The sequence below is a fragment of the Marmota marmota genome, unplaced genomic scaffold (assembly GCF_001458135.2).
Source record: "Marmota marmota marmota unplaced genomic scaffold, marMar, whole genome shotgun sequence".
Classification (NCBI taxonomy): domain Eukaryota; kingdom Metazoa; phylum Chordata; class Mammalia; order Rodentia; family Sciuridae; genus Marmota; species Marmota marmota.
In genome coordinates, this window is record NW_026000137.1 from 6505992 (window position 1) to 6529480 (window position 23489).

General features: G+C 57.0%; 1 protein-coding gene and 1 long non-coding RNA gene across 2 annotated transcripts in view; one reads left to right on the plus strand and one right to left on the minus strand.

Annotated features, from left to right (window-relative positions):
- Positions 1-23489, minus strand: part of Ptprn2 (protein tyrosine phosphatase receptor type N2) — a 631370-nt gene that overhangs the window by 94428 nt on the left and 513453 nt on the right. The window lies entirely within an intron of this gene.
- On the plus strand, positions 7-965 carry LOC125611224. The gene is made up of 2 exons (XR_007341360.1): positions 7-284; positions 479-965. It is a non-coding gene; the product is annotated as an uncharacterized LOC125611224 (long non-coding RNA).

A 23489-nucleotide genomic window follows, 5' to 3' on the forward strand; every position in this document is an offset into this window, starting at 1 on the left:
CCTCCCTCCGCGTGGGCCAGCTCCCCGCACGCTTCACTCGCTCCTCTCGCCCTCCATCCTGCCAGCCACAACCCGGTGTGGGATGCCGTCCGCCCGCCGGTGTCAAGCCCCAGCCTCCCACGCGGCCACCTCGGTTAGGACGGCGTGAGGACCCCAGAGTGACCCAAGGGTCCTGGGGCGGCCAGAGGCCGGCGACCCAGAGCAGGCTGGAGCCCAGGTCAGGGCGCGCGGCTCCAGACCAGATGGCCACTCTGCTTCTCCACAGCCTGACCTGGCGTGACAAAGTAAGTACAGACGTTGATTTACTCAGCCAGGTTTCCGGGAGTCCAAAGGGTTCCACCTGCGACACCAAAGTGCCACACTCCGATTCAGCCGATGACCTACCCGCCTCCCCCCGCTGTGAGGAAGGATGGGTGCGGGGCGGCGGGGCCGACAAGGTGGACTTTGGTCACTTTTACTAGTGAGATGGTCCTTACAGGCGTCATACGGGTGAAGAGCTCGGGTTCTAACCCGCACCCTGTGCGCCCCCTCGCCGCGCCCGCCGTGGGAAGCGGGGGACCGTGCGTGCAGCCCCGGACTCCCGCCCGGCGCCGCCTGACCGCGCTCTCGCGGGCCACCTCCGGGGTAAGCCAAACCCGCTGCCCCTCGTCGGGAAAGGATGTAGGTGCCGACCCCTCAGCTCGCTGCTTGAAAGGACGCACTACCCCGCCCGGCTCCCAGCCCTCTCCGTTTGAATGCCTTCCTCATTTCCGGTGCAGGAGAAGTGTTATCTTCTAATTCTTGGAAAACTTTAGCAAAGTTTCCCTACAGTCATGACTCAGCTGTCGTGAAGAAGGAAGGACATGTTTGTTTTTTCCTGCCCCCCTTGATCATGAGGGCTTAGAGTTTTGATAAAGAATTTCAATTTAAAGAATTTCAATAACATCAGAAAAATGTTAAATATAACAGAAAGTATTTGTGAGACATTGGTTGACGTTCTTACACATGACAAGAGTGTATCACTCATGCAGAAGTTCAGGTTGCTGGACTGATGAATAAAAAAATCCAGTATATGTAAAATTTCCAGACGTATACATTCCTAAACAATAGAAAGTAGTTTAAAATGATTTGTTGATCCCTACTAGTCCTTAAAGTGTATCTCACATTTGTCACGTGGAAAACCTAATGTGCTGTGATAAGAATCTCATTTTCAATTTAGGAGCAACTAAATGATTAGAGTAAATCTCCAATGTGCTGAATTATGGAAGAAAATGTATTTTAAAACAAAATAGAAAAAGACTGTCATGGGAAACACGATCATTATAAAGCAAAACAATTATTTTAAGAATTTAAATGGTTATGGTAAAGTAGAAAATGATAAAAACAAACTTTCACATACTTGGATTTCAGAAAAATCTAAACTAATTTTGCTTTTAAAATAGAATGTTGATTTATAATAATAGTTCTCAAACACTATCTGAAATGCTTTTGATCTAGATTCATTTGTAAAACTGACTTAAAGTGCCTGTGCAGTGCTTCTCCTACTTCCACTTGAGAGACTGACCCTCTGGGAGACCAGGGAATGAGGAGAGAGGGGACACTCGCCCAAGTCCATATGGAAGGCTACAGCTGGAAAGTGAAGGACCCTCAGGAAATGTTTATTTTTTCAAGAACAGTATTTGGGAGAGCCTAGGAGACGTCCTGATCCAACATGAAGGGAACAATCCAGGGCTGCAGGAAGCAAGTGTGGGTACAGCCTCCCCTCTCCCTGGCCGGCTGAGGGGCCAAGCCATTCCTGAGTTTTTGTTAGCAAGCCCAAGATATTGTACCAAACCAATGCCCTCACTTTAAAATCAAGGGGAACTGAAAACCTCAGATACTTTACTATTCCAAGAAAAATATGAATTCTTTATTCAAAACAGAAAAATGTAAGCCATTTTTTTTGTTTTGAAATTAATTTCTAGCACAACTCAGCTTTTATTATCAGTTCTCATGTTGACTCATATTCTGATTGATTTGAAACTTTTGGAATAAGAAATGAGGAGTTCTCATGAAATAGAGTGGCTGTCCCCCAGTGGCTTCACGTGCTTACGTGAAGCCTGTCTTTAAAAACCAAAAATGTGTTTCAGTAAAGATTTATGGTTGATTGGATGGTTAACAAATATGTGGGGATTTTTAGACTTTCTTTGTCAAACTTTGAAATTATAATTTAAATAACTAGAAAATCCTCCAGGGTTTGTTACTACCATTGCTACTTCCATCCATTAATACTCATGTTCAAAAAGGCTGCTGCTCGTGAGGACAGGTATTTGCAAACAGAGCAGTCTCCCTGGAGGTTCGTCTGATTTCACTCCCAAGATTCCAGAGTCTACAGATGAATTACTTTCAATCCGCCACTCTGTAAAGATCTGACCTTTATTATTTACAAAATAATGCTATGAAATACATATTTAATGGCTGGCATTCAGGGTAGTGTATATATTGTCTGTTCATGACAAGATCTTATTCCTATTTACAAAATTGAGCTCAGATTCCTCTGACTGGACATTGTCGGAAAGAGTCATTGCCACATAAACAGGAATCTTGCTCTTCTGAAAATGGCCAAGTAGTGCCGTTGGACTCCAGGTGGTCACTGTTGTTGTGGTTAAAGCGCTTTCACTTTGTCAGTTACAAGCTACAGGGCTGTTGCAATTGTTTGGAAACAGCTTTTTCCTTGAAAGGCTTTGGAATTAAGAGTGGAGCAACAATCCAGGTAAATGTTTCACGGTTATATGACCCAGCAATGCCCAGCTCACATGCTCTTTAGGGGAAATGCCTGTGTATCTTTTAATGTATGAAACTAGGCTCCAATTAAGTGAAAGGAGAGCCACAGGGAGACAGCTCACCTTCTACCTGGCTTCCACTGAAGAGGAATTGCTGTGCAGTGAGTGGTATTCCCTGATGTTATCAAACAGGTTTACAGGCATTCAGATCTGAAGTGGACAAACATTCAGGGGACAGCCCACTGCCTTCTGTCCTGACACAATGTAGGGAAGGCTCAAGGCTTAGCCATCATTTTGAAAAATTTAGCATTCAGAATTCCATACAAATTCACCCATAGCACCAAATGGCTAATGGGATGAAAGGTAGTTGGATCTCCTCTAGATATACCAGGTGTGCCCAGGTGTGTTAGCACCTGGGTTCAGCGATAGCTCGCAATCGTAAGTAGCATGCATGGGACTGCTTTAAAATTTTTACAGACTTAACAGATAAATATCTACATCTATATATCCTCATACCTGTCCATTCAAACCCTTTAGGAAGTCACACATTTACTTTTACGTGCAGATTTTTTTTTTTAAAGTTTTTTTTTTCTTTTTAATACTTATTTATTAGTTTTCGGCGGACACAACATCTTTGTTTGTATGTGGTGCTGAGGATCGAACCCGGGCCGCATGTACTCCAGGTGAGCGCGATATGGCTTGAGCCACATCCCAGCCCCTTTACATGCAGATTTTATTTCATTTCTGGAATTCCCATTTGGAATTGTCTTCAGAGATAGGCTCAGAACCAGGGGTCTCCCTTTGCAGACCACTCTCCCTGCTGATTCCCTAACACTGCACCACCCACTGAGCACTCCTGCTTCTCTGTCTTGATCACCAAGGACTTCCACGTGTTTGCAAAAAACAAAAGAAACCCATAAAGAAACATCACTGCCTACCATTATGAATACATCCTAGGAGGCTTCCTCAGCAGGTCAGTGCCCAGCTGTGGTGGGCAGCATAGGCGCAGGGGAGGAGGGGTGCGGGGGAGGTGGAGGCTACCAGGTGCTGAGATGCCAGAACAGAACCCTTGCTCTTCCTCTGCAGGGTTTCTCAGCTCCGTGGGCCCTGACCTCCCTGTCTTGACTGTCCAGCCTTGGGGTGAGGCTTGAGGCTTTCTTGACTTTTGTCCCCCCATCAGCCCTGGTCACCCCTCATTGCTAGTCCCTCCTGTGTGAGGGTGGCTGTCCCTCCTGTGTGAGGGTGCCTGTCCCTCCTGTGTGAGGGTGCCTGTCCCACCTGTGTGAGGGTGGCTGTCCCTCCTGTGTGAGGGTGCCTGTCCAGAAGTCCTGGGCCTGCGCAGCATCCCATGCACCCTCAGCTCTGCCCTCGGTCCACCTGCCTGGCTTCCTAGTCCTTTTTATGAACCCACCACCCCCTCGGGGCTCATCCCACCAGCCGGGGGCAAAGCACATACAGTGGTGCCCCAGAACATCCTTGCCCAGGGGATCCCAGGGCAGGCACTGTTGGCAGAAGGGGCCCCACTGCCGCTCAGCGCTTCCCTCCCACCAGTGGCGCTGGCCAGTGGGACTGTGGAGCCCAGCACGGAATCACATTGGAGTGCTACAAATGGTCCTCATTTCACAAATAAGCTCAGCCTCCCACCCGCTGTGGCCTTACCTGCTGTGACTTCAGATATCCACTGTCAACTGTGACCCAAGAATATTAAACAGAAAAGTCCTAAGTTTTAAATTATGTACTGATCTGGTTAGCATGATGAGATTCTTGTGCTGTCCAGCCTGTCCTGCCCTGGACATGAGACATGCCCTGTCCAGTGTATCCATGCTGTATACACTGCCCACACAATAGTCACTTATCAGCCGTCTCAGTTATCAGATCAACTGCCATGTGTCCCACAGATGACGGGAGACAGGGTTCCAGAGCGCTGTGGAAGAGTGCTCCTCCAGGACCAGCCACAGCACCTGTGTGCACGCAGCCCTCACCTCCCTGGCCCCTGTCCTCTGGCCATGTGCTCTGCGCTGGTGCCCAGTCCTGGAGGTGGGAAAGACCCACAGCTGCATCCGCCCAGCACAGTTGCCCATCCAGCCAGGTGTGAGACGGGGTTGGCCTCGCCCGCATCACCTGGTCGATGGCACTTCCTTTCTCTGTGCCAGGTGTCTGAGTGCAGTAGAGACCCCAGAGCAATGTCCCCATGGGGTTAGGGTTCCTCTGAGGCTGGAAGTCTGCCACTCCCAGAGCACAGCTGGGCTGTGGTCAGCTGGCTGGCTAGTGGGGTGTGATTCGTGTAACACTTCAATTTAGAAAGTTTCTGCTCCCACTCATGTTCCTGGGTGGTGCTGGGAAGGGTCAGACTCCAGTCCTGCCCTCGGTCAACAGTGTGACCTGAAGTGAGCAGCTCAGTCTGAACAAGACGGTGCTTCCTCCGGGGCTTGTAGAATCCCGGAGGATCTGGGGACAGAGCCTCTGCTACCTATGCTCTCTGCATCTGTGCTCTGCCCGCATCTCCATGGAAGCGATGGGATGGTTGTGTTCAGACAAACGCTCCCGGTAAGGGGTGTGCACGAGGCTGAGCTGCTGGGGAGCTGCCTGGCACCTTCCGCTGTCCTCCCCTCCTTCTCTCCTCCGGGGCTCAGGGAGGGCAGTGCTGCCCTGCAGTGTCTGCGTTTTATCACCTTCTGGGAAAGCAGGTGACAGGGGCGGAGTCCTTGCGTTCAGAGCAGGACTGGTGACTCTAAACACCCAGAGAACCCTGAACCCTCTGGTGTGTCCTGCAACCTTCTTCCTGGGGAAACCCTCACACAACACCTTTGGGCCGTGTGACCTCCCCGCCCACACAAGGGCTGGGCCGTGCAGGCAAGCACGCTGTCCCTCAGACCCTGCGTACTCCGTGAGGGGACCTGCCAACTCCTCAATTCCCACGGACACCCACATACAGAGCTGCTGGTGACGTGCTGCAGGCCCACGGAGGGGACTCTGACCACTGTTGCCACGTGGACCTGCACTGAATGCCTAGGACAGGCAGCCCAGGGCACAGGGGAGAACAGGACACATCTGCCAGGGGCTGGAGGTTGTAAGCAGCCTAGGGTGTGTGCGCTGTCCCTCACACACTCGCACACGCACACACACACACCCTGTATACTCCAAGTGCACACACACACACACACCCTGTATACGCCAGGTGCACACACACACACATGCCCTGCATACACCAGGTGCACACACACACACACGCCCTGCATACGCCACATGCACACACACACATGCCCTGCATATGCCACGTGCACAGACACACACACACACATGCCCTGCATACGCCAGGTGCACACACGCCCTGCATACGCCAGGTGCACACACACACACACACGCCCTGCATACGCCACGTGCACACACACGCACACACCCTGCATATGCCAGATGTACACACACACACCCTGCATACACCAGGTGCACACACACACACACCCTGCATACACCAGGTGCACACACACTAATGCCCTGCATATGCCACATGCACACACACACCCCCCCCTGCACACGCCCCTCTCCCCAGCCCCACGCCCTGCACACACCCCTCAAGATGCTGCCCCAGCAGGCCCGAGCTGCACTCTAGTGACTTCTCCCTGGTGACTGTGGCTCATCTGGAGCTCGTGTCTATGGAGTGTCACTCAGCCAGGCTGTTGGCACAACCAGGACTCTGCCAGGGCAAAGCAGATTCGCTCCGCAACTTGTAAACAAAGGGAACAACATGGGACTTAGTACCAGTGATTTTTAGTCTCAAAAGCAGACTCCTGCTGGAGCTTGTCTGATCCCGCAAAGTCCTGAAAGCGCAGTGAGAAGCTCTTCCCTGGAAGCCAGCACTTTTGCCCGAGGGCAGCAGGGCCAGTGCCTCCCACAGTGGGGAGGCCACAGCTTGTGGGAGGTGACACCTGTGGCTGTGTGGGGGGGCAGCCTTGCCCTCGGTGGGCACCGTCCCTCAGACAGCCTGGCCCCTGTGCTCACCTCTCTTAAACCCACACTCTGCTTCTAAGCCGTGTTTCTGGCTTGTCCTTGCTGCCCGCAGGGCTGCGACAGGTGCTGTCTGCATTCCAAAGTCGCCAGCCCCGGGCCTCTGGGGTCACCTGGGACTCGCAGCTGTCCAGTGACCCCACAAGGGCCTGGGGCTGGCCCCTTATGGGCTCCAGTGGTGCCGTGGGCCATGGCTCGGGGCTGACACTGGGAGTGCTACCGCTCTGTCCCCGGAGGCCGCCCTCAGCCCACCTCCCAAGTGCCCACAGAAGCATGGTCAGGGGCTCTTAAGTGACCCCTGCTCTAAGTTCAAGTCCCAGTGACGTGGCCTATGATCCGTGGTTCTCCTGGGCGACCAGAGCTCACGAGCCCCAGGTGCCGACAGTCAGCAGAGGTGCGGGCTCCTTTACCCTGTGCACCAGAATCAGCAATGGCCCGATAGGCCGTGCTCAAGGCAGAAGAATGGGCTTGGGAGGAGCGCTGGCCGCTTCCCTCTGCGGTGGAGGGTACCCAGGGCAGCAGGGCAGGATCTCTTGGAAGTCACCTGTTATCCCTGCACCCACAGGACTGGGGCACTATCCCCAGGAACCATGATGCCCTCGTATGTCTCACTCTGTGAATGAGCTGTCTGATTTTATTTCCAACAAAATTACAGCGATGATTGTGACCTCTGAGGTCCTTCTCTGCAAGTTACCAGAGCGCGTGTGAGCTGCATGAGGCGGAAGGAAGGATGAGAGCCACCTCTGCTGTGCGTGGAGACCCCAACCCCTCAGAGATACAGGGATGAAGGGTGTTTCATTTACCTCACTTGGCCCTCAGCAGGGTTCAGTGTGATGCTGCAGGGGCGCCTGTGCAGGCCATGGAGCTGGGGAGGGGGCGTGTGCAGGCCTTAGAGCTGGGGAGGGGGCGTGTGCAGGCCTTGGAGCTGGGGAGGGGGCGTGTGCAGGCCATGGAACTACAGAGACGTGGAGGGCAGGTACTGTGAGTCCCAGGGAGAAGGCCACTGCAGGAGCAGAGCTCAGAGCCACACCCATGACCAAGGGATGCCCAGGCCCACCAGAAGCTGAAGAGGCAGGAAGGGCCTCTCCTGGGGCCTGTGGGCAGCTGGCTATGCCCACAGGATGGCCCCAGGACCATGAGAGAACAGTCTGGTCCAGGTTCCTGGTAGGCGATCTGACTCCATGGCCCAGGATGCCCATCCAGGCCCAACCAATGTGCCTGAGGGCCGGTCATTCCAGGGGCTCAGCATGTGGTGGGCTCGCTGCTCCCCGTGTCACCCCGGGTCATTCCCACTGGGGCCCTCTGCCTTGTGTGTCACCAGAAGATGTATGTCTTGCTCTGTGGCTGTCCCTCCTCCTAGCTGTACACCACACAAACATTAATAAACCCGATCACACATCTTTAATTAAGTTCCCAACAAGGGGCTGGGGATGTGGCTCAAGGGGTAGCGCGCTCGCCTGGCATGCATGCGGCCCGGGTTCGACCCTCAGCACCACATACAAAGAAAGATGTTGTGTCCGCCGAAAACTAAAAAATAAATATTAAAAAAAAAAGTTCCCAACAAAAATGTGGAACAGAGCAGAGAGGACGGGGAACCCCCGGCCCCATCCTGAATGGCGCCCCGCTGACCCCTTGTCCTCATGAGTGAGTTATTTAATTGATGGCCTGTAGGGATGGTTTAATTGGGCACTATCGTTCCCGTTCTCAATCTTCCCTTTTGGAGATTTTGTAAAACCTAACCCAAAACTTCCCACAAGACTCCTTCAAGTCCACATCTGCGGCATCAAGGGTCTCCCTCCATCTCTGCGCAAGAACGCCAGACAGAGAGGGGCTCTGTACCTTGTGTGTGCTGGGGTCTCTCCAGCTGCCAGTGCTGGAGGCTCTGCCAGCCCTCGGCCTCCACCCTCTGCTCGGTGTCCAGCAGTGGTGTGGTCCAGCTATTCACCAACCTGCAAGGGCACTCAGTGGGCTGGAACCCTCGCCAGGGAGCACCGCGGCTCCTGCCCACCCAGGCTCTGGCCTCCGGCCTTGGGGTCGCACACACCTGCGTATGACGCCAGCCTTCGGGGAAGGGCCAGGGAAGGGAGGGACTCTATATGCCAGGTGGGTGGCCACAGGCCAGTCGGGCATTCCTCCGTTCCTCACCCTGGTCGGTCCTGAGACGACGGACAGGCAGGCGGGCTCCTAGTTCCCATGGCTGCTTCACAGGCCACGTGTGACGTGTGATACTGCAGAGCCTGCTTCCTGCTCCTTCCTGCGCTCCATGGCCACCTGGCCACTGAGCTGGGAGGCGGCCCTCTGTTAAACTGCTATCCTCTGACAGATTCCTGGCCTCACGGGGCAGCTGGGCAGTCCGTCCTCCCCCAGGAACTCAGTCTGGCGAGCTAGGGAGCCCTGCCCCTGTGGGAGGCTTAAGATATAGAGGTCAGCTTGGGGTTTAGAAACCTCGACACCCTAGCCTTCAAGCACAGCATTCCCACTTCCTCAGTAAATCCCGCAGAGCCTGGCCTGCAGTGAGGGCAGCTGCAGCACAGAGTGTGACCCCGGAGCCCCCAGAGGTTGTCTGCCCAGCACCTGGTCTGGGGCACTCCATCCTGATCCTGCAAGTCGGGAGCCACACCTGGGGGAAGCTGAGGGTGGAGGCAGGAGGGACTGGGGGGACGGGGGCGAGGGAGGCCCGTGCGCCGCCTGGGGAGTGTCCCGAGAGCCCTCCCAGGTGACAGGCCACTGGGTGCTGGCCTCTCAGAGGCTCTTGGGTGGCAGGCCCCTCCTTGCTGGTTGTCGCTGGGTGCTGCGACTGCCACTCTGACCTTAGCCGGGGCCCCGCTGGGTGAGGCCGTTACAGCTCACCCCTCCACACCTCTCCAGGTGGCCAGACAGCCACCCTGCATGGTGACAGTGACCCTGGGCAGGACTGCAGGAGGAGGCGCCCAGGCAGCAGGGGGCCTGCACGCACATCTGGGACCCTGCCGTCCAGCGACTCCGCGGCAACAGGCAGAAGCAGCCTCCGAGAGCAAGCGCGCCAGAGGAGCAAGCCCAGGGAAGGGCAGGGCCACACCCCGGGCCGAGGCCCCAGGGGCCTGGGAGGGATAGTCCTCCTTGCCTCGCTGGAGGGTTGGGCTGAATGTTCTGATCAACTCAACTATTTTTTTTTTTTTGCCCAATCCTATCTGAGATTCTCACAGTCCCCCAAACTAAGGGTGGAGCCCCAAACCTCGAGGAGCCATAGGAGCCACTCGTCTCCAGCCGTCCCTTTGGGTAGAACCGCAGGCTGCGCAGGGCAGCAGAGTCCTGCTGGGGTCGGATGCCTCCAGCCACCTGTGCTGTGCCTGAGCACCACCACTGCTCCAGGGATTGGGGACACAGACCCGAGGACCGTCACTCACCGTGTCACACGCCAGAGGGAGGAAAAGAGAATCGATACACAGCTTTGAAGTGTTGATCAGTGATAAGCAAATGTCCCTCAGTCCTGAGCCCCAGGCGCGGAGGCCAGGGCCCCACAGGGAGGAGGGGACCGACCACGGCCCCCTGAGCACAGTGCAGGCCTGTGTTGGCACTTGAAGACGTCACCTTGGGGGTGTCCCTGCTCCCTGCCAGCAGGTCGCATTGGCACCTTGCTGGGGGCGCCTGGGCTCAGGCCAGCTGATGGACGCCAGGTGGGGCGTTGGTGCCCAGGGACCTGCCCAGGCAGGCTCTGCGTACTGCTGGGAGGTCTGTGCTCTGGTCAGTCCCCACAGGCCAGCTGTGTTCAGCTTTGGGAAAGCCGTGGAGCTGGGGAGGGGCCAGCCCCTTTCTTCTGTAGCACTGCCACTCCCATGGTGGCCTGGGGGCTTGGTGGTGACCCTGCCCGCTGCCCACTGCCCCACTTCTCCCTCTCCTGACTGCCCACCAACGGCCTCCAGCGGTGAGGCCCGGAGCTCCTCTGAGCCCAGGCGGCTGGACCCCTGACCCTGGGAGGGCCTGTTGCTTCTCTAGGTGTTAATGCAGGTGGTCAGGGCTCTGCATGCCCTCTCGCTGACGTCCCCGGGCTGGAGGTGACGGGCCCTGGGCTGTCCCCTGAGGCTGTCCTCACCTCTGTGAGGGGCTGCTGTGCTTCAGTCTTCCTGGCCGCTTCGCCCAGGGGACGCCTGTTTTCAACCTGTGGTCAGTCAGCTGTCGCCGTCTCCTCAGCCTTCTGTGGAGGGAGGGCCACAGAGATGAAAGGTGCCTGCAGTGACCGTGGCCGGAGGTCCCGAGCAGGAAGGGTCTGAGGGCGCCACCAAGGCCTCAGGAGCGTCCGCGAGTTCTGCGGGTACGCGCCTGCAGGAGGGCCTGCTTTTAAAGCAATTTGTCTTCTTTGCTTTCATGTCACCCAAATAAAACGAGGGATGAATGAGCAGGCTCCAGGAGGGGCAGCAGGAGCCATCAGGAAGGGCCAGCAGAGGACACCCCGTGCCCCTCCACCGCTCCTCGGGGTGCGACTGGGGATGTGGTCCCCTTCCCGGGGCGAATCCCCACAGGTCCCTAATGTTCAAATCGCTCTGAGGAGGACAGACGCTCTGGCCACCTTTCCCCCGCCGGCCTGCTGGCTCCAGTGGGCCATCACAGAACACGCAGCCAGGAGGCCATCACGGCACCCTGGCCCCAAGTCCACACGCACATGCAGGCGGCTCCCTCTGCAGTGGGCTTGGCCCCCGCCGTGGCGCGCGGCTGCGGGCCCTTGTCCTGCTCCAGACTTCCCCGTGGTTTCAGGGGGCTGGGCCTGGCTCCCTGGCCTGGTGGTTCCGTGGGTTCCGAGGAGGTCCCCCAGGAACGTGTGCCTCCCCTCTGGCTGGCTGTCCACCACCCCCGGCTCTATTCTGCAGCCCCAAACCAAGCCTCCGCATTCTTCCTGATGAGTTCTCACCTGCGTGGGAAGCACCCTAGAGTGGGTGGTGGTCACCCAGGCGGCCCCCTGCTGTCGGCCCAGGTGGCCACAGAGCCTTGGGGCTGTCCTGCTCCACCCCTGGCGTGCGCCAAGGGCCCCTGACTTGAAGCTCTCAGGCCACGTGGGCTGAAGATGGGCTGAAGGTGTCCTGCAGCTTCTGGCCTCCCAGCCCCAGGAGGAACAGCGACTTCTTCCCAAGGGGCCTGCAGCCCCATCCCCACCTGGGAGCACAAAGATGCCCCTGCCTGGGTGGACTGGCCTGTCCCTGGGGGATGGGGGACCTCCCACCTGCTGTCAGCCACGGGGCAGGCAGAGGGAACCCCTCCTAGCAGCCGGGGAGGCAGCAGGAATGAGAGCCCCAGGGGAGAAGGTGCAGGCCCTCAGGGCTACCCAGGAGGAGCGGGCTGAGGCCAGCAGGGAGGGAGGACCTCCACCCCCCGTTTCCCCGGACCCCCTTCCGTATTTATCCTGGAGGGCCCCACGGTTCCCCTGGCTCCTCGAAGCCTCCTGACTTCAGAGCTTAACTGGACCAAGAGACGTTTCCAGGAAGGGCACAAGCGGCTGGTGTCTGACCACCCACATGTGTTGGGTCTTTGTGACCATTACTGAGGGCCACAAGGATCCATCAGACATGAGGACATCACCACGAGGCAGACACCATTGACATAGGGGGCGCCACGGACCTGGAGCCGTGATTGGTGCAACAGAAGACAGACCAGCTCCTTGGGAACTTAGAGGACAGAGACCATTTGGGTAGGGAGGTCCAGATGTCCGTGGGCGGGAAGTTTCCTACAGCCATACAGCACCACGGGGCCATTCCCACGTGGTGTCCAGTCAATGGGCCCGACCAAGCCGAGGGCCCAAGGCTTGTTTCAGAACTGACCACCTCAGGTCCGGGGAGGCTGGGCTTAGGGTACAGAGCACCTGGGGCTCCCTTCCTGCCGTCTCTCCCTCCCACCAGAGGACCCTCGGCAGTGGGCTGCACTTGCCCAGGAGACAGACCCAAGCCCCTAGCCCCAGATGCAACCTGGGTGTGCTTGTCCCTCTGCGGCAGGGTGGGCCATGGCCTGAGGGGGCTGGTGTCCTGTAGGGAGACTGAACACACACAGGTCTGTCAGGTCCCCAGGCTCCCAGAGGCTGCCTGGACCTTCCAGCAGCCGGCAGGGCCGGAAGGGTCCTGCACACTGTCCGCCCTTAGCTCAGAATCTGAGCTGCAGATGATTTGCCGCTGCAAGCTCCCCAGCTGGGAGAGCGCCCGCCCAGGACACCCCTGCTGGCACGTGGGGCGCTATCTGAGGTGGCCTGCAGCCCACAGCAACGCGACCCTCTGATGGCAGAGCGGGCGATCCTGAGGGAAGCGACTCCATGTGATGGAATTCCAGCCTACAACACGAGTCAGGGAGCTCCCTGTTTGGAAGAGGCCGCAGAAGAAACAAGGTGGAAAAGAAGTGCCACAGAGCAAGGACAGTCCTGCTGGCACCTCTGCTTCGACAGCTGGGCCCTGGACGCAGACCTCGGTCTCTCCAGCAGATATAACTTGGGAGGACCTCTGCTTAAAGGGTGCCGGCCCACCCCCTTGCCCAGGCCCCCAGCCTGCACCGGGCCCTCCAGCTGTGTGGCCCCAGGTCCCTGATGCAGCGTCACGCGGGCTCACGAGCAGCGGCCCTCCCCACAGCCATGGCATAGACACAGGAGCTGGGGAGTGGGCAGGACTAGTTCTGGGTGCAGCAGGGCTAACAGGACAGGCACAGCCCTGACTCCAGCCACGACGGCAGCTAGCATTTCAAGCCTGCTTCAGCTTCTTGCCATAGAGCATGGACAGTTGTTAGTGGGGCTTGCCAAATCCTCTGTGGTTCTCCTGGAGGGGATACCGTGGCCCCAGTGCTTGCCTGGTTCCTCGGTGAACACTGGAGCCCAGGCAGAGGTGACTTGTTCTCTGGCTTGACTAGGAACAAGAATGCAACTCCCACTTCTGGTCTGCTCTTTCTACAGCAGCAGCCCTGCCCAACCAGGACAGCTCTGTCCACGCACTGGGCTCCAGCTGTGGCAATGGGGCTGCTTGTTACTGCAGCACTACTGTGCACCAGACAGACAGATAGGAAGATGTTCCCCAGCCCCAATAACGGATGAACCTTCTGACTATGCCCCCACATGCAGGCCAGAGCCCCCAGCTGCAGAGCACCTGCCTCTGGAAGGTACAGTACACCTGGCTTCATGTGCTGGGTTCCAGGACACAGTCCCAGCCATCTTCTGATTGTTCTGTTTGTGACCATCCACCTCAGACCCCTCCTCCGGCACCAAGGGCCCTAAACACACTCAGGTGGAAGCATGAGAGGTGAGCCTGGGGCCACTGTGTGCCCCCAGGCTGTGTACCCCTGGCGGTACAGTGGGGCCGCTGAGGAAGGCAGCGGGGTCTGGGACCCCTGGAGCCTCTCTGTGCAGGGCCGGGTGTGCTTCCCGCAGAGCGTGCTGCGCGGGATGCAGAGCCGGTGAGCCCTTGGGCGTGCCGCTCACATGCTCCGCTGGTGAGACAGTCCTCCCATGACCCGCAGCCATTGCCTCTCTCGGGACGGGGCAAGGTGGGCGGTGGGGCGGGGCAGGCCCAGGGGTCCACAGCCCCCCCATCTGTTCTCCACTTGGGGCCTGTGGGGCCCTCTCTTCTTGGGCAGAGCCTCACCAGCCCTCATCCCACACATGTTGAGGACACCGGGGAGGGCCCTGTAGGGAGGCAGGGACAGCAGAGCCCAGGCAGCATCGCCGCTCTGCAGGGTGGGACCCTGCGCCCACGGCCTCCACAGGTGCCTCTGCTTACGCTGTGCCAGTGCCCTCCTCCATCACCTACGTTTTCGGGGACAAAGCTCCTCAAGGCTAGCAGGAATGGTGAACAGTGTTTACTATTCAACAGAAACTACACAAAGGGGGAATGGAACTGTCCTCCCTGTTCAAGATGAGAGGGGTCTGACCTCGGGCCCTCCTTGGCCTGGCACCCCTGACCTCGCAAGCACAGTGTTTCCAACAGGGACGAGTCGAGGTCACCCCACTCTGAGAAAAGGCTGCTAACTTGGGAAGGCAGGGGCTCTGGGGGCTGGGCAGCGGGGAAGAGCCCTGAGAAGATGAAGTCCATGCAGCTCACGACCCTGGCCTAGCTCAGGAACACCCATCGTGCAGAGGACTGGCGGGCACACGGGAGCCGGCGGGCACTGTGAGAAGGAGGAAAAGCACGCCAGGAGGACAGTGTTGGCCACTGCCAGCCAGCGGTCCTCGCTAAAGACATGAGCTCCACGGGATGTGGCCCGTGGCAGAGCGCCTGCCTGGCTTGCGTGCTCGAGGCCTGGGCTCAACCCCAGCACCCCAAAAGTAAAAATAAATAGGTAGAGGAGTGATGTGGCAATGGGGCTGCTTGTCACTGCAGCACTACTGTTCCCTGTGCACGCTGTGGGGGGCTCCTCCAGCCACGTGCTGTGGCTTCTCTCCATGTCACTAAGCCCGTGGAGCACCCCGGCTGTCCTTCCCAGGCATGCCTCCTGTTGGTCCTGGGTATCTCCACCTGTGACCCTGTGGATGTGGGGTGCCACCCTGCCCTCGTCCACGTCTGCTGGGAGCCTCCCCAGGCTCCTCAGTGGGCCCAGCTGCTCACTGCGCTGGCTGGGGGTCAGCTTCTGCACCCCTCAGCTTGGGGGAGGATGCAGGCCGAGCGTGGGGTGAGTCTCAAGGGATAGCCAGAGTGGAGAACAGCCTCCAGGCGTCTCTGGACAGGCTCAGGCCCACCTGTGAGGGACAGCAGGTTAGACCAGGTCCTGGGGGAATGAGCAGCTGTCCTCCTGGAGCCGCGGTCGGCAGGGCAGAGATTTCTGAGTGATCTCCTAGCCGGCACTCCCTGAGGACCAGCTCTGTGCTTGGCCCAATGCCAGGTGCCCAGGAGTGCAAAAACATGTGCGTCTTGGGCCTCGCCCTGTGGGAGAAGGCCTTTTGGAAATGTCTTCTGTCCTGGCAGCACAGAGCCCTGCCCGTCCTGTGCCCCAAGGTTTCAGGTGCAGGATGCACAGGGCCCAGCAGGATCCTCTTTGCTCTGTCCCACTTGGCCTTTCTGAGCTTGGAGACCTGCCTGCCCACAGGAAGGTCCTGAGCCTTCACTGAGGTGCGAGCAGCGGGCCAGGTGCAGAGTGGGTGGGGTGTGGGCAGTGGCACTCGGGGGGAGGAGCCCAGGGCAGCCCTGCTGAGCCAGGGAGCAGGAGGAGCCAGGCCTGGAGGTGAGAGGGCGCTGGGCTCCGCAGGAATGACTCCTGCTGTGACCCCCAGTATGGGCAGAGCCAGGGCTGGACTGTGCTTCTGGAAGGAGGGTGGGCTGGTGAGGCAGAGCAAGGACCCAGAGAGGAAGAGGTGCAGCAAGGACGCAGCCATTTGGTTCTTGGGGAAGCAGCAGTGGAGAGGTACAGACTGTGGTGTGGGCAGGCATGGCACCTGCTGATGGGTTTGCCTTTGAAAGAGGCCAGGGACAGGCCAAGGTCAGAGGACAGCAGAGAGGCGGGGCTGTGCCAATGAGCGTAATGGAGGTGGCCCCACTGGGTGTGGCCTACAGTAGGTGGGTCAGTGTGCTGTCACCAAGGACAAGGACAGGAGCTGCCATTCACCTGCACAGACTGCCCCCACCTGGGCCTGGGCACTGTCACCCTGAAGAGTGTCAGTTTGAGTCCCCACAGGTGCACATGGTCACTGGTGCAGATGGTTTTCTGGTTGTTTTTAACCGGGGAAGATTTGTTGGGAGAAAGAAATGAATCACTCAGTGTGCAGAACTCCCCTCCCAAAGGGGTCACGCGGCCAAGCAGAACGCATCCAGGGTCGGCAGAGCTGCTCACGGCGATGGCCGGACAGGGCTGGCCTGGGTCCTTGGATTCACTACAGTGCTGGCCCAACCGGCCCCTGCACCCTCCTCAGGCAGCCGGCCCCAGTGAGCTAACTGCTCTCCTAGGAGCCGTCCCCCTGCCCACTCCCTGCCAAGCCAGCAGGCTGTGCCTGGCTGGGCCCTGCTGGCCCCAACCCGTCTCTCGCCACTCCTGAAACGCCTCCTCCACCTTCCCTCCCGGCCACAGCCCCTGCCACCCCATAGCCCCTGCCACCCCACAGCCCCTGCCACCCCACAGCCCCTGGGCCTCTGCCAATCCTGGGAGGCCACGCTGCCCAGAGGCGGGCCCCAGGAGGGCTCTGTACCCCACCGCTCAACCACAGGTGGGCATTCTCAGCCGTGGAAGAGCTGGCCAAAGACAGAGATGAAGGACAGGGATGCCCGCTGGGGCAGTGGGCTGGCAGTCAGGACTGTCCAGTGAGTCCCTTCCCCCGGCCAGCACCTCCCGCTCTTAGAGTGGCGCTGGGAACCCAGTCAGTGTGTGGCCTGCATGCCTCGGGTGCCCGGCCTGCAGGCGACTGCTCCAGCCTGCAGCCCTTCGCTCCAGTGAAACAGAAATTACGACAAGAAGGGTTTCCTTGATTGAAAGGTAAGAGTACTTACTAAGCACCAGGGAGGTCACCGAGCATCTTCTGTATATTACTGGAGACATGGCACCTGGCACCTGGTTAGATTTTCATTTCCATTATAATAAATATTCAGTTCCCAAGCTAAACACGATACATTATTTTTGAGTTTACTTTTCATGAATCATGCTTTTTCTTACATGATCTATAGTAAATTAAAAAGCATGCATCATCTACTAAACCAAACAAAGTCAATATTTGGCTTTATATATTATTGATATTTTAAAGATCACATTAAATGAATTTCCTGAATTTATAAGTGTACTAATCTAAAATAAAACTCCCTTTTATTAAAAAATAACCTGTTTTTATCCACATACAACACAAAAATGAACTGAGTTTTAAAACACTATTGGGGAAATGGGAGTCTCTTCAACAAGTGGAGCAGGAGTCCTCGCCCTCCACGGACCCCGCACACACGGACGGACCCGGGCGGGTCAGGAGCAGGTGTGTGAGATGAGACAGGGACTTGACAAGGATGGGGTCTCACCAGGCTGGACAGGCAGTGGCTTTCTGGATGTGAACTAAGAGCACAGGCCAAAGAGAAAAATAAATTTGGTTTCATCAAAATAAAACTTTTGTGTCCTGAAAGACAGAGACGGAAAGGCAACCCAGGAGCACAGTGGCCACCCGTCCAGCATGGGCCCGTGACTCCAGCCCATCTCTCCAAAAAAGGGGCACGTGTGTTAATAAGGATGTCAACATCACCGTCGCCAAGGAAATGCAAGTAAGGACCGCCTCGGAACGTCACCCGTCTCCTCAGGGAGATGAGCCTGTGGACAGGGAGCGGCGGTGACACGGGACAGCGTGTGGCCCCCAGCCAGCCTGGCAGGGTCACATGGGCCCAAAGAATGGAAAGTGGACCCCAAAATGTCTGCACAGGCAGCCCACAGTGGCACCCAGGTCCCGCCACAGCTCACAGAACCCCGCCCACCCCCAGGAGGGAAGACGTAGAAGGACATCCTGATGCCTGACACACACAGTGGACACTGGGGACACTGTACTCAGTGACATAAGCAGCCACCAAAGTCAAATATCACAGGATTCCACTTCAGGAAGGACCCAGAGTGGCCGAGTCCACAGAGACAAAGCAGAGTGGTGGTGCTGGCTGGCAGGGCATGGGAAGCCGTGGCGCCTGGACGGGCTTCGGTGGGCAGGCGAGAGGGTGAGCGAGGGCAGGGTGACGACGGGCTCAATGCTGCTGGACTGCGCTTCACCGCGGCTAAGCCGTAACCTGGGAAGTGAGGCTTGCTACAGCTGAACAGGGAGGCCGTGGGGCTTCGCAGGCTCGCACATTACTGAGAGGAGGGCTTGAAGGCCCCTAAACACACGAGAGTGGGCAGTGCTGTCCTGGGGACAGCGTCAGGCCTGGAGGAGAGGCCCTGTGCCACCTGGCCTCTGCTGCAGGCCAGCCCTGCTGTCCTGCAAAGCCAGGGGTCTGCGCTGTGTCTCCTGCACCTGGTGCTCCCGGCAGGTCTCTGCCTCTGCTCAGCCCAATTCTGTCACCTCTGCTTTGGGGACTCTGAGGCCCAACGGCTCACCCTGTGGCCCTGGTGGTGCTCTGACCTGTGTGTCCATACCCACAGCCTCACATGCACTCCCAGCGGGTGCTCAGCAAGTGTCCTGGAGCCCAGGGGCTGGAGGTCTGCCGTGCAAGGCCTGGGGAGGGCAGACAGAGCCCGCCTGCCTGTGTGACCAGCAGCCACCTAGTGCAGACCCTGGGACAGGCCTCCAGGACAGTGGCTCCCCTGGCCCTGCACCTTGAACAACAGGGCTGCTGATGCGGGCTCCTGGGCCCCAGGAGGGGAGCCAGGGCCACTGTGGAGGACACCAGCAGAGCAGCTTCTGCAGGGAGGACGTCGGCCTCTGGGTGGCGCTCCTGCACCCACATCCCATACTGCCTCACGGGTGGGTGCCTTCTGCTCAGGAGACCAAACAGCTTTAAAGTTCAAGGCTCATTCAAATTGGATTTTAGAAACAAAAGTCTTAAATATTTGTACCCAACTAAGGGATTACGCTCTTATCTTATCCTCAGAAAAGGCTTTGAAGAGGTGGGAAGAAAGGTAGCTCAAATTTTAGACTGGGTCCTCAAAACTTGCTAGTCTGTGTCTTTCCCGGGCTGGCTGCTTTTATCAAAAGGTACAGAGCCTTAGACTATTGAGACAGGGATTTGCATACATTTCTTTCACCTGCTTCCTCCCTGAGTTAATGAAACTGGAACAAAAGGGTGGATTCCCGGCCCAGAGGCGCCCAGAGCAGCCCTGCCTGCCCGGGTCCCTGAGCTCAGCGTGCAGGGGCCCCTGGGGCTGGGTCTGCTGGGGCGGGAGCCAGAGCCTCACCCGGGGCCACACAAAGGCCCGTTGCCCCAGCACAGCCATGGAATTCTGGGTCGTTACCACGTCTTTTGAATCCAGGCAATGACACGGGGAACAAGAGCAAACGGGCAGAAAAACAGAAGAGGAAGAGTCAATAATTACCTTTTTTGGACAGAAGCTGCTTTGAAGACAATCAGAGTACTCTCACGTTACCCATCATCCCCCTTTGAATCTTGTAAATTTAAAGAAAGAAGAAACGCAAAACACGATCGCCTTGACTGTCCTGAGGAGGGGCTGCCCTGCCTGCCCCCCTGCCTGCCCCCCTGCCTGCCCGCAGGTCCTCCTTGGACAGCCTCCTGTTTCCCGGGAAAGCCTCCTCTTTGAGGAAAGGTTTCTCCTACTGAAACTTGTGAGAAGACAGGCTTAGCGGACCTTTAAATTGGTGCCACGTCCCCAGGACAGGAGAGGTGCCCCATGGCTCGCCTGGAGCCCCAGCCAGGAGAGCAGGTCTCACCATCAGCACCTTGGCAGGAAGAACCTGGTGCTCTGAGGCCAGAAAGAGGTGGTGACTTCTCTTAGGGACTTGGGGGAGATAGGGGCATGATGGGGTGAGCACTCCAAGGCACTGCATGGCTTATAAGGACTTTAGGCAGGTGTGGGTGGGTCTTCATGGTGGAGGGTGGAGGGCAAGCACCATCTGGATGGCAGTGGTCCCACTGAGGACCATCTGCCTGCCCTGTGAGGAGTGGGGGCAGCAGCCAGCATGGAGGAGGAGAGGTCAGTGCCATTGGTTTGAGTCAACTTGATGGGGCTATGAGATGGCCGGATGAAACCCTTTCTGGATGTGTTTGGGAGGGTGTTTCTGGATGAGATTGGCATTTGATCAGTACACTTGGCAACATGCATGCCTCCCCAGTGTAGGGCCTCATCACATCTGCTCAGGGCCTGGACAGAGGAAGGGCTGAGCATTGGAGAGCCACTCTGCCTGGCTTCTGAGCAGGGCACTTCACTCATCTGCCCCCAGTGGAGTGCAGCTCCCACGGCCAACTGTCTCTGGGACGGCTCAGCTGCCACAGACCCTAGAGCAGTTCCTTATTCCTCTATCCCTCTCTCTCTCTATTATCTCTATCTATCTATCTATCTATCATCTATTCTTCATCTACCTTTCCATCTATCCATCCATTCATCCACCCATTCACCCATCCATCCATTCATCCATCCATCCACCCACCCATCTATCCATCCATCCCTCCATCCACCCACCCATACATCCACCCATCCACCCACCCATCCATCCACCCACCCATTCATCCATCCAACCATCCACCCACCCATCCATCCATCCATCTACCCATCCACCCATCCACCCACAATCCATTCACTCATCCATCTATCCATTCATCCATCCACCAGTCTATCCATCCATCCATCCATCCATCCACCCATTCATCCACCAATCTATCCATCCACTCATCCATCCAGTCACCCATCCATCCATCCACTCATCCATCTATCCATCTGTCCATCCATCCACCCACCAATTCATCCATCCATTCATCTATCCATCCATCCACTCATCCATCCACCCATCCATCCATCCATTCATCCACTCATCCATCCACTAATCCATTCATCCACTCATCCACTCGTTTGTCCATCCATCCATCCATCCATCCATCCATCCATCCATCCATCCACTCATCCATCCATCCATCCATCCATCCATCCATCCATCCATCCATCCTTCCATCCACCCATCCATCCAACTATCCACTCATCCATCCACCCACCCACCCATCCATCCATTCATCCACTCATTCATCCATCCACCCATCCACCCATCCACTCATACACCCATCCATCTATCCATCCACCCACCCACCCATCCATCTATCCATCCACTCATTCATCCATCCATCCAACCACCCACCCATCCATTCATCCATCCACGCATCCATCCATCCATCCACCCATTCACCCATCCACCATCCACCCATCCACTCATCCACCATCCATCTATCTAATCTACTTACCTACCAATCGGTGGTCTATCGCCGTTTGGTTCTGTTTCTCTGGAGAACTCTCACTAACACAGAAGTTTAGGAGATCAGAGGGAGGGAGGTTGGGGACACTCCAGAACAACAGGGTACAGAGGGAGGAGGGTCTAGGATGCTTTCTAGGACAGTGGTGTGGCCACTCCCCAGACCAGTGCAGAGCACAGGCCCTTGGGCAGTGAAACTGTAGTGGGCAGGCCTTGCTGGGGGACATCCGGGTGGTGCCGACATGGCACAGCAAAGCCCAAGTCTCTCTTTCAGGAGAAGATTCAAAACTTGTGCAAGAGACCTTACCAAATACCTTTCTGCGGAGGGCACATGAAGCTCAATCCAGGTGTGGCTCATCATCCTGAGGGCAATTGTATTGCAAGATTCAGGGAAAGTTCTTAGAACAGGACGACAGCCACATCATGATCTGGAATGCCACTTTGCATGAGCTTTCCATGGGAGCAGGGACAGAGCCCTGCAGCTCTAGGTTCTGGGTCTACAAGCTCTGAGGGCAACAGAGCTTCCCTAGGCCACTCAGCCTGTGGGTGCTCTTTGCACCTGGGACGGTGCAAAGAGAGTCAAGGCAGTAACTAATAAACTAGAACAGTTATAGACATGGGGACATGGAGGGTCCCCATCTGCAGTGCCATTGCAGCCAGAGAGTGAACCCCAGAAGTTCACCTTTCATTCCAACGGCATCCACCTTGCCAATACACCTTGCATTCCAACTGTGTCCACCCTGGAAGTTCACCTTGCATTCCAACTGCGTCCACCCTAGAAGTTCACCTTGCATTCCAACTGTGTCCAGTTTTAAAGTCCATCTTATAAGCCAAACAGAGAGCGATTCTCTGACGGTCCTTTCCTCTTCAGGGAGATGGGGTGGGGAGTTCAGACCGACACCTGCGGCTAGGGGAGCGTCCTGCTCCCGCTGCTGCACCCAGGACCAGGCTGCTAAGAGCACTTGCCCTCTCTTAAATTGTGTGAGGCCACCACACAGGACCTGTCTGCATGGAACTACACAGAGCGTGACCAGGAGGTAAATGGCCTTTGCGGAAGCATGTGCAGGGCTCTTTTATTTTTTTTAATAAAGAGTAAATTTTAATGGGTGAAAACAAATTCAGAATAAAGGTAGCATTTGAATAAATGCTGTCTGCAGGTTCCTGGGTGTTACTATCGGGCTCCCCATGGTCATGGACTCTCTACGAGCTTCCTTCTCTGAGCCACATCTCCAATCCTTGCCATGGTTTTAATTGGTTTCCTTGAATATCCTGAAAAACATTTTTTTTTGATATTGTTTCCAGAAACATCTGAAGTGGTTTAAAACAGTATTTCAATTAGGTTTACTCCAGGAACACACCAAATAAAAGCCAGTGTTACCCAAGCCTGGAAGTCCATGGGAATCGCGGAGGGCACTTGTGAGGCGGGACTTCAGTCTCATGGTCTGACTCAGATCATTCAGGGCGGGATGCACCCTCTGTTCATCTCAGGCAGCGGGAAACAGGGGCGGGCTCAGGCTCCACGGGCTGGAGGACCCTCAGTGTCCATCTGCAGCCACCAATGTGCACTCAGATGGCACCAGGGGGGGCCTCTGTGGAGATCTGCAGACCGGCAGGTAGTTCCAGGCACTCACGCTCAGATGCCCAGGGAGAGAGCGAGCCGAGGTGGGCTCTGGGGCAGGTCACCTCAGGTCCTGCTTCGGGGAGAGAATGGCACCACACGTGGCTCCTCACCTCTAGCCTTGGCCGAGGGTCTCGTCCCTCCCCCACCCACCCACGACACCCCAGGTGCGCTGTCCAGGGGTCCTGTCCACAACCACACCTACGTCCTGTTCCCACGGTCGGCACTTCCCAGCCCCCCCTCCCCCCGCACACGTGTACAACGCTGGGCTGCGCGAAAACCAGACGCCACACACACTCCACGGCACACTTCCCTGAGCTCATGAGCTACCTGG